The 11,406-nt window shown below is 31.2% G+C and overlaps 1 long non-coding RNA gene across 1 annotated transcript; it reads left to right on the plus strand.

Annotated features, from left to right (window-relative positions):
* The first annotated feature begins 758 nt into the window (after positions 1-758).
* On the plus strand, positions 759-9,878 carry LOC128217929 (uncharacterized). Its single transcript, XR_008258297.1, has 3 exons — positions 759-896; positions 8,712-8,862; positions 9,109-9,878. It is a non-coding gene; the product is annotated as an uncharacterized LOC128217929 (long non-coding RNA).
* Positions 9,879-11,406: the final 1,528 nt, after the last annotated feature.

Raw genomic sequence — 11,406 nt, forward strand, 5'->3', positions numbered from 1 at the left:
TTGATGACAGAAATCATTGCGGCACATAGTTTAGTATCTGGATGCTAATGATGCTGAGAGAAACCAATGTGCCAAAGCACCTTCTTTAAATCTTAGACCAATGATTCCGCCTGTGTCCTTTAAAACTATTTTCTGTAGCTTCCAGAGTGTAGTCCAGCCAGATATCGTTAAATTTGCCACTCGAAAATTTTGCTGTAAATAAGCCCTGTATATAGTCCACCTCCCTTGATAGTCTGGTCATATTCAGAACTTGAGCACTCATGCAATTAGCGTAATTGTATGCATAAATGCATCTTATTATGTTGTTCTGACTGTATTAATTGCATTTTATAGTCATTATGAATATGTAGGCAATAGTTAAAGCTTCGCATAAGTTTTAGCGGCCGTGTTAGACATCATCTTGGAAAGCAATGTTGTACCACGGTATTCACAACTACAACATGCATATTTATAAACTACAGACTAAGCCTTTCTTTTGATATATAGAAGTCTGTGTTTATAGATACATACCGATATGGTGTCAGATTTACTATCAAATCTGCTGTACTTATACCAATTCATTAATTTACAAACATTTAAAAAATTAGCACATAAAAAGCCCCTTACGTATGAATTTTATGCTTTAATCGTCATATACATGTTCCAAAGGTATTTTGATTCATACAAACATGATGACAGGAGCAAAGTTAAATTGTGTAAACATTTGCTAAAGGTATCAAATTTCACGTTATTCAAGCCCTTTCTTTGATACTGACTGAACGCCATATAGTTTCAAGTTAAAGAAAAGTTGTCGTTGAAAAATGCTTACTTTATCGTTATCACGGATGTTTTGGATGAATAACATCGGTTGCTCGGGCTAACTTCATTCATTTGCATAAAATGTCTGCGACTGATGAGTGAGTACTTAAATTGATTATATTTTTAAATATTGTACAATCTTGAACACTTCAAAGTCTTCAAAAATATTTTCGCGAAAACATTATACAGTTTTGGATTGCTTTCATTTTTACATTGCTGCAATCATATCACCTTTTTATTTTGTAACCGATTGTTCTGGATTTTCAATTTTCAAACCTGCAAAATCAAACGGTTTATCCAAAGTTAAAATTCGATCAATATGCAATTTTGTGACATTATTTTATGTGTAATATTTTAAAAACGAATTAGATTATTTGTCCACTAATTATTTTTTACCTTACAAATTGATCAACATTTTCAATACAAGTTCTGTTTTCAGCGATTTTACAGTCATGTATCTTCAATTATTGTAATAATTGAGACTTCATAGCTTTTAACTATGTATTTGTTAGAGTTTTTCCGAATAAATTAAATCAATAAGTATTCACGACCGGACTTTACCTAGACCTAGTCACATATCCTAATCATGTTTCATTTAAATAGATGAAACGCATTTCTAACTATACCATTTTCTTATGTTGTTTATTCATTAATTTTGATGATGGTTTTTCAGTTTGACCATGGTATGTCAACTTGCCTTATCAATATCTGCAAAAACACACAATATTCAATTTATTAAATTAATCAAAGAATGTCCGTTACTTGTGATGTATATGCGTTATTCGTAATAAATTGCAGGAGCTTTTAATTTGTTATCAAAAAGAGAGAAATATAAATCAGATGTTATAAACATTAGCCTATGAATTTGTATATGAATGTAAACAATTTAAACAATTTGATAGTTAATTGAAAAGTGAAAATGTTTTTTCCCCAATAGTTAACAACAATTTTCGTTTTGTTGAATATAAATATTACTACTTCCCTATTGCATTGTTACGGACAAAATATAAATGTGTGTAAGCTTGTATTTTATTACCATTGTCAAAATTATGACAAAAATACTATGTTCATTAATGAATGTTATTACACATACATCATACTTCCAAAAACATCATATATGTATAGCACAATTTAAAAAATGAACACAACTATCGATCTAATTTCTTTGCCACTACACACATTTTTGCAAATGTCATTCGCTTTTGTTTCATACATGTTTACCCTTTTCTGTTATGACTAGAAACTGTCGTAGGATTCAGACATCTTTATAAGTTTGTAAAATGGAAACACAAATACATGTATCATTTATGTTCCAGGTTAAGGTAACATAGACAAACAGAAACAAATCAAATACTCAAATGGACTTTTAGTAATAAGTATGATATCATATTGTTATAAGAAATACATCATTCAAACCTACCTATTATAACCTGTTTTTTTCAGTGGAAATACTACACACAGTAATGGAGTTTCAATTGTTACAAATACAAAAGCTAATATTTTAGAAAGAGAAAACACAGCTTTCGACTCTGAATTAAATCACCATTCTTAAATAGTATGGGCCTAATAAGTACGAACCTACACTCTTGAAATCTTTACAAAATGTTATGCTAAAATGCAAATAAAACCTATATTATTAAAAAACAAACATCATAGTTTACAAACATTTGCCTACCTTGTAAAATTTCATGTGTTTAAGCTCTTCCATTGATATTAAATGAATGCCATATAGTTGAAGGTAACAGAAGGGTCAACGATGAAAACTATTTTATATACTTTTTTTACTATTATTAAATATTCCGCATTACACAACACAGTAAATTATATACACACTAAATGTAAAAATATGGTGTTATCATGTAATCCTATTTAAGAAGTGGGAGTGGTTGCCATACATAAAAATGAGAGAGTTTTATATTGATAGAGAAACAGATAAAAGAAGATGTAAAATGACAAGACAAACAAAAAGCAATGCTTAAACCAAAAATAAATTAATTAAAGAAGCATTAATATACTTCGAAAAGGTAAGAAAAAAAGACTGTACTAGAGAGTTTTGCTTAAACGTATTTTATTACATGCAATTTCTGCGTATGTATTGTATTTAAAATATCTTTATCAGAAAAGAGCACAGCAGAACAGATCAGAAAACTTGCTGTTCATTTTAGCATATACAGTTCGTCGTTGTTAACAAGCGTGCTTTAAATGAGTCCAGGCTCAATTCATAAATTTACAGAAGATTAATGTAACTGGTCGTTGAATACTTATTTAACGTGATTAAGGCGTTGCTCTTTATACTAGTATAAAGTCCTATATTCGATTATTTTGTCACTTCTATTCTGTTTGTTCTTGTGTTGTTAATTGCTGCAATAAAACTATTGTTTTTTTCACTGATATTATAAATATTTAAACATGATGACTTTTGGTTTTGAAATAAATACGAAAAAGGTGTAAGTAACAGATTTTGATATGCTTTTTATGTTTAAAAATAGCTTTTTTTCCTCGAATTATGTGTTGATATTTCCTTTTTTTGTTGAAACCTTTCGCAAATGTTTAGGTTCTGATATAAGGCTTTCTTTTGCATATTATATACGACTTATCATCTTAACTCGATTAGTTTGTGGTTGTGTTTCACAATGTTCGAGCTACAATTAAAACCTTCGTTCTTCCATTATATGAGTTTGTTTTGTTAACGATAAATTAATTCATTACACACGAGTCAACTATAGGTCTTGCCTTAGCCACAAGCATTGCGAAAACAAAACGACATTGTCCATTTGTCATCGAATGATTTGATGTTACAAACTATGTCTGTCAAATAGAACTTACTATACCCCTATTTACTAATAGTCTTTTGTTTTGTGATATGTATTCACATTTACGACGTTTCGATAAAGATATCTATAATTGAATCTTAAGTTGTTACATACTATGTATGCTAGTTATCTGATCAAGCACATGCTATTTTTTATTTTTGACCAAGACACGAAATGTTCTATCATTACTGTGCAATTGTTGGGACTATTTACAAACTGTTTCGCTCTGAAACCCAGAAATGTGTTAGGTTTTATCAAACTGTGTGGTTTTGCTCTCTGTCTTCTCAAATAACTAACTACAAGTATGTTCAATTTGTGTACTGACCAAATACGATAAATTAAAGGACATAGATTTTTTCTGACTTTATTATATATTTGTGTGTTTTTCTTTCACGTTTTCCGCTTTGCAATTTAGTTATTATTTTCATCATTTTGTTTTGATTGAAGCGCAATTTGTTGCAAGTTTCTATGAAAACCCTTACAGTGACTACAAACCCATGTAAATCAAATGATATGGAAAAGAAAATATGTATATAATCTGACGTTCGAAAGTCTATAGGACTTTATTAAAGTATTATTGTTACAAATAGGCATTTGTTTTAAGGCTGTCCGAAAGTTCAACCATTATGTAATTGATGTAATAGATTCTTAAAAATGGTTATATTAATGCACATATAGACAGTCACAAATAACTCATTGCGATAAGTAACCTGGTTGTTGCATTAAATACATTATTCATCGTTAATTCAACGTACAGGAAAACAATATCAAATGTTATTCACTATATAAACTATTGATAGCAATAACAACGTAAATAAATAATTTCATGTGGTATAGTCAAGTGATATACCATTTTAAAGGTTTGGTCATTACAAACTCAAATATGCATATCTTTTAAAAATCCATCAGAGTTTGACAGAATTATGGCTCTTTTAATTTTACATTTTTATATTTTTTTTCTGCCAAATAGGTCAAATTCACAACCTCTGAATTTAAATGAAATAAGAAATGTAAACAAAATATTTTCTTTATTTTCTTTAAATTTAATACAAATTTCTAAAAACAGAGTTAAAATAATGTTTTAAGGAGAACATTTCACGATAATTATTTTTGTTATTTTTAGGAAATTTTAAAAATGCCGCATATTTTGAAGCATGAGCTAACAATAAAGTAAAAGTTACAGAACATTTATTTTCTTACATTCACTGATGAACATTTGCATTTTCACAATGAATAGTATTATAAATAGGAAGGTTTAAGGCAAACAAAAAAATAGTTGCTATGGTAACCATTCAATAAAAATAAAAAAATGCTAAGAAACATCATTTTATGTTAAACAGGAAAATTCTGTAAGTATATCTTGTATTGATTTTCCTGACAATTGTTAAAAACGTGAACTTATCACCACTAAGCAATTCTTAACAATTAAATATAAGAATGACATTGTCAGCAAATTTTAAAAGTAAATAAATTTAAGACAACATTGACAGTTTCCCTAGAACACTAGACTCTGGCTACCATGGTAACTGTTTAAAAATTGACTCATTTTCTGAATTGACATGGTAACTATCAACACGAATACATACTACTAATTGTTTAGAAACAAACTACAGGACGACATTTCTGTTTCAAACCAAATTTTATACACTTGAGTGCTGCATGGTACAACCACCGTCGAATTCTGAAGAATTTTAATTGTCAAATTACACCAAGTTGATTTAGTAAGGCTCCATGTTGGATTTTTTTTGGCCTTTTTTCATGAACCTAAAGATATAACAAAGGAATGTTTTGATTTCAATACACATGTATACAAAAGGAACTACATGAATTCAGTGTATATGGCAACATTCATATAAAAATGTAAACATACAGTGTAAAAAGGTTTTAACACAATTAATTAAGGGAATACATCATGTTATCACATATGATCATAATACAGTTGACATACATAGAGATAAGTAGGGATTTTCTAATTCAAAACTTCATTCTGTTCAACATTTTTGTCCACTTTTTGTATAGCAAATTACTTTTATGATATTTATAATTTATCTTTTCTTTCCAACTAATTCCTCATAAAGGACCATATTATATTTTTGATAGGACAAAAAATATACAATTTGAACATGCAAGTAGGTTACTGTATCTGCATCAGTCAGGTGAGAGTAAAACTGAAAGTAAAACTCAGCTTTGCAATCCTTTCCATCTCTCTGAGTGGCTGAATTTGAATGAAATGAATGTATGATATGGCTTTATATCTCACTGAAAGGAAGAAAAGATCAAATAAAAAGAAGGGAAAAATACCGATAAATAACAAAACTCACCATGCATGAATTTACAGACTTAATAAATTGTTAAAATATATACTCACAAGATTTTGTTGAAAAAGTTACAACAGCCAATAAAATATGAAGTTTCAAATCATTTCAAACACAACATTGAGTTGGAAAAAAAATGACAGCAGAGTTGAAAAGAAATGACAGCAATTGAACTGATATCATAACAGGAATTCCAATCAATTTGAAAAGAGTAATGATGTTTGAAAAGTTGAATAATATTTACAGAGAGTGATTGTAGAATGAAAGTATAATGAACATAAAAATGTTTCCTGAAAGTAATATGTTAAATCATTGATGTGTTGAGATTTGAATTTGTCCCATCATTATCAAAGTATAAGTTACTTAATGATCAATTTTGAATTATATCCAATTACAATGGGAAGGCATCCAATTAACTGTTTCGAAGATTAAAAAAATGCTTACTTTCTTAATTTTAAATGTGAAATGCCTATATGTAAGGCAGCCTGAATTATTTTATTAACCCACTTAATTGATATAACCAATAAAACACTTAATGGAAACTTGGCGTTGTAATTTGTTGAATAGAGTTTTGGTTGTCGAGCTCTTTTAAATTAATAAAAATGGATTTGTCGGGCAATACCATTGACAGAAACATGCGCATAAACACAGAAGAACTTCAGCTTGACATATTTTTAATTAGTTATTTGGAATGGCTTTAATAAAAAATAAAAATGAATAAATCTTCATAAAGTCATTAGTTTATTTTTGAGCAGTTCAAGCACAAGTCCTGGCATTGGGATCATTGGAGGAGGCATGGAGCTGAACAAATTAACTATAACTTAAAAGATGTTTATCTATGTTTTAGAATGGAACACATAAAAATAACTGTCAAATTTCCATTTAGTCATTAATTAGTATTTAAGCATTCAAGCACACATCCTGTCTATCATTAAAAACATTTGCACAGTCACCTGATTGTTGTATTAAAATTGTAATATGATAAAATTGTTCACTTTTCATCATAATATGCCTGATCATTTTTTGAAATTGAAGCAGAAACTTTTTTTAAAACTGAAAGTGACCAGATAGATAAAGAACCCAGTCTGTTGATTTCTTTAAAACCGATCACAATATCCAATTTGAAAATATAAACAATTGCAATTGACTAATGTACCTGAGTTATAAAAAATTAGACCAGATTGCATGCACAAGAATTGACAACACGAAAGAAAAAGCATGATATGCATAAACCTACCCCAATCTTTACTCAAAATGATTTACTATTTACAGAGGTTGGCATTTTAAGTAAACAAGAATTACTTCCTTGGTTTAATTCGGATGCTCTCGGCTTGTAAGTTTGCATGCCTTATGAGTCATAAAATTGTTCTTACTTTTGGCCACTCTCAGAAACGATGAGTTTATAAATAGCCGTTGCGGGAGAATGCGATAGATTACTGAATCAATTGGATGCTTTCACTTTGTAGATAAAATGATTGAATTTTCAGAATTTCGATGATGCATTGGTGTTCTCTTTCGATTTGGACATGTAAATCAGCATGTTTGATCCCGAGATTTAGTTTAGAAAAAATAAAAACCGAAACACTACATAATAGTTCATAAAAGTTATACCCACCGATGCAGGAGACGTCAATGTATGCTTGTTAAGTCATTGACGATCAAAACGGTTCTTAAAATAGCCGAAAACGGAAGTATAAAATATCAGTCAAAATGTCCCAAAACCGTCAGGAAACGGCAAATTAAAATAAAAATGCTTGTAAAACTTAGACCCATTTTATATTGACTCGCAGAATGAAATTATTATTTTGGTACCGTTTTCAGCAGTTAGTATAAATGTTTGCGGGAGTTATATCCATTGGAGTGAGGGATCGTATTAACATTGTGCAGTATGAAAGCGTAAAATACAAGGTCATGCAGTTATTGCTACTTATTAAGTAAACTATATTGCACTAATAAATTACACATAACCACTATACTTATTTATAATCTCACTTATCAGTACCTGCCCATACGACTACAACCATCGTTTATTTTATCTCTCGAGAACTATTAGTTGTCCCTCCATCTCTACTTTCTTTTCCATAGTATCGAATTATATTCAATTTAAATAATGACATTTATTTAAAATAAATCCTTGCTTTTTGTAAATGTATTTGTAGTTATTTATTACTTTCCATCTGGTCAAGTACTGCAATTGTTTGATGTGTTCGTATCAGTGTTATTCAAAGTTAATACCGACACGTCATTTTACAACAAAAATGAATAATGAGAACCTAAACAGCCTCTGAAATATGCAATGTATGCTTTAATCGCCATGTACATGTTCCAAAAGCATTTTTACTATTAGGAACATAGTAAGAGAAACAAAAAATATCATATTGTACTAATATTTGCTTAAAGTATCAAATTGCACGTAATTCAAGCTCTTTCTTTGATATTGAATTTATGCCACATAGCTTCCGTCACCTATGCATCGTAATAAATGATCGTTAACAATAATACTTAGGAATACCTCTTTTGGTGATGAATATGCGCCATATATAACAGAATGGTTTGTGGTGAAACATAATTAATTTATTGTTATCAATAGTGTTTTTGATGAATTAAATCTGATGTAAAGATGACACAATTTTGATTTTGCCTCTTCAATGTCACTATACATGATGTGAAATCAAACTGGTGAAACAAGATCAGATTTTTCATACTTTTACTCATTATGGTCCCCTTTATTATTTATCCATTATTATATCAAAAGTAAGTATTTAATATTCATGGATATAATCAGGTACTGTTGCTAGGCGTTACAAAGAGAGAAGTTCCGGAAGAGCTGCCTACAAAAGAAAGAAACCCAGCAACTGGTACTCGCCGGTCCAAAAAAACCAACGATCGGAGAGGACAGCTGAAAAGTTCTAGCGAAACAGAAAGAATGGGTGACAGTATGCTATTTGTACTTGAATAGTTATAATTCAAAATCTTTTTGCTTCTTTTAACAAAAACGACTTTGTTTTGTGTTTAGGGTTCTTTACAATATAGGTCAAATAGAGTCCGAATTTGCGATCGAAATATGACCATGGTAGCATTATTTTGAAATAATTGTTTATAAGCTGAACAATAATGCAAGTCAGTCAGTCGCCTATTTTATTTGCAATTTTGTACGTGTTATATTGTTAAATTATCTTTAGAAACAAGTGAGCAAACTGACAAAGCCGCAACTTCAGGCAGCAATTAGTGTGCCAGAGAGTGTGACAAAGCCAGTGCGTGTGCTGCTTGTTTTAGCAGCCCCGGGCAATCAACCTGGAGATGGTGCCCACGAGACCGAGAAAAGGATTAAACTCCACGCTGGTATGTGTGCGGCAACTGCCGGGACATGCCAACACAAAGAGAAAGAGTTTTTGGGAAGTTCGTCTTTCTTATACTGCTTTTAAAATCTTATCGAAACTAAAATTCAACATGTATCTAAGACACTAGTGTAAACGTTAAGTAAAGTAGTTATAGATAAACAATTTTATTAAATGTCATGTGTCATTAGAAAATAATTGTACATTATTTAATACTGCTGGTCAGTTCTTGAGATATTTACTGAGAAATGGATACCTTATAACTCATTTTCTACTGATTACTGCTAACGTAGTCTTGTGAAGTTTCAAAGAACAGCATTCTGAGTATCATCATAGGGCTTTAAATATCTTAACATGCATGTAGTCACACACAGATAGAACAAATTGAATTGGACGATATGAAATATGGGCAGTTTTCTTGTATTAAACAGTTGTAAGATATTTTAAATGCTGGCACAGTTTGTCTCTATACCAAGTAATTAAAAATACCGATACTATTGTTAAGGTGAGTACTGAGTATTGCTGAGTACTTGCTTGAAAATTTGTACTGAAGTAAGAATGATGTTAATTAGCTCATCCCTGAATATTTCTTATTTAAAATCTTAGCCTAAGTATCTTCGATTAATGCCAGTGGCTTATGATATACCTTTCCTCTTAAAGGACTTTGACCTCCTTGTTTTGAACAAGGGGGTTCTAGCCCTAACCCGTTTGATGAGGCGAGATATCCTCATGTTCACTGAAGGGGAGGACCTGCGATGATCCAACCACCATCAGGCTCACAGATAATTTATATTGTTGACGCATGGTTATTTTGGGGCTTGTGACAAGAGAGAATTCCCTCATGTGGTGTATGGAGAATCCGGGAAAATTTCCCTGATCCAAATGGACAAAGCACAGGCTTTGTGCCAGGTCGGGTTCAGTCGATGAACACAACTACTGCATAAACTATCAAGGATCTCTAATCATTTTTAAAATGTTAAAGTAAAATGATATTAAAACATAATGACCATGTCATGTTTATGTATATTATTGTATATGACTTGTTTTCCAAATACAAATTTGAACTGTCCTTGATTGCTAAAATGTCATTAACTGATCATCCTTATTTCGATTTGTATGCCAGAAATCCTGTCTTTTATGTATATTCATGTTATTGTGAATATTTTCTTTTCTGCGCAAAAGCTGTTTTAAATGATGCTTAAGTGATATGTCCGTTTGCATACAACTTGCAATTGTTTAAACTGTGACTGATACCTTTGTCAGCCTTGTTTAGAAACAATCAAATGGACTTATGGCATGCCTTTTTTTGATACTGCCCATTACTGAAGGCCACCCCCCCCCCCCCCCTGTGTTTCCGATAACCCGACCGACCTTATTTTTTTCCTCGCCGACCCTATTTTTTTTAGGCATAAAGGTTAAAATTTCAAAACTATATATATCGTCGTTATGTTCGTTGTTTCTCTGGATGGATCCTATGCGATCGGAGAATAAACTTTCATTCCTGATATGTATGACAGAGACGCTTTGTCAACAGCAAAACAAAAGGGCGGAGTGAATACTGTCTGTGGAATGTCCGCATTTTTCGGGCATGTATGCTTAAGATCTTTTCTCGACAGCATTGAACTTTTAAGCGGAGGTCGGCGAACATTTCACCCTGTCCGATATCTTATAATAGGCAAACGCTTGTTATCGGTCCAGACGCATTATTTATCATAGAAGACACATTTTGCTGCCGTTATCTTGAAATGTTCGGATATTGTTCGCGGTGTTATTTATCCATGTCCGAAATACACTAACTTCTTTCTAACGATTAGGCTTTGCGTGTATCATGCAGGCTAACTGCCAGGTTGCAATACACATTTCATTAATCGTTACCATAATTTATCCGCAATTATCAATTTCTATTTATTTCGCCTAATTAAAGTCCCATCAACTGAAATTAAAACAAACAACTGCTAAAGTAAACTTATTAACACATGTTTTGGAATGAGTCGGCTGTAGATCAAACAGTACAATTTGTGACGCCTGAGCACGAGTGGTGTTTAGATGAAAGGCGCGCGTAAATGGTTTGTATTTAAATCGGTCAGTCGGATACTGTTTTATCCCATTTTACTTCCAAGAGTTCGTCTAGACTGGTTAGAA

The sequence above is a fragment of the Mya arenaria genome, chromosome 14 (genome assembly GCF_026914265.1).
Source record: "Mya arenaria isolate MELC-2E11 chromosome 14, ASM2691426v1".
Classification (NCBI taxonomy): Eukaryota; Metazoa; Mollusca; class Bivalvia; order Myida; family Myidae; genus Mya; species Mya arenaria.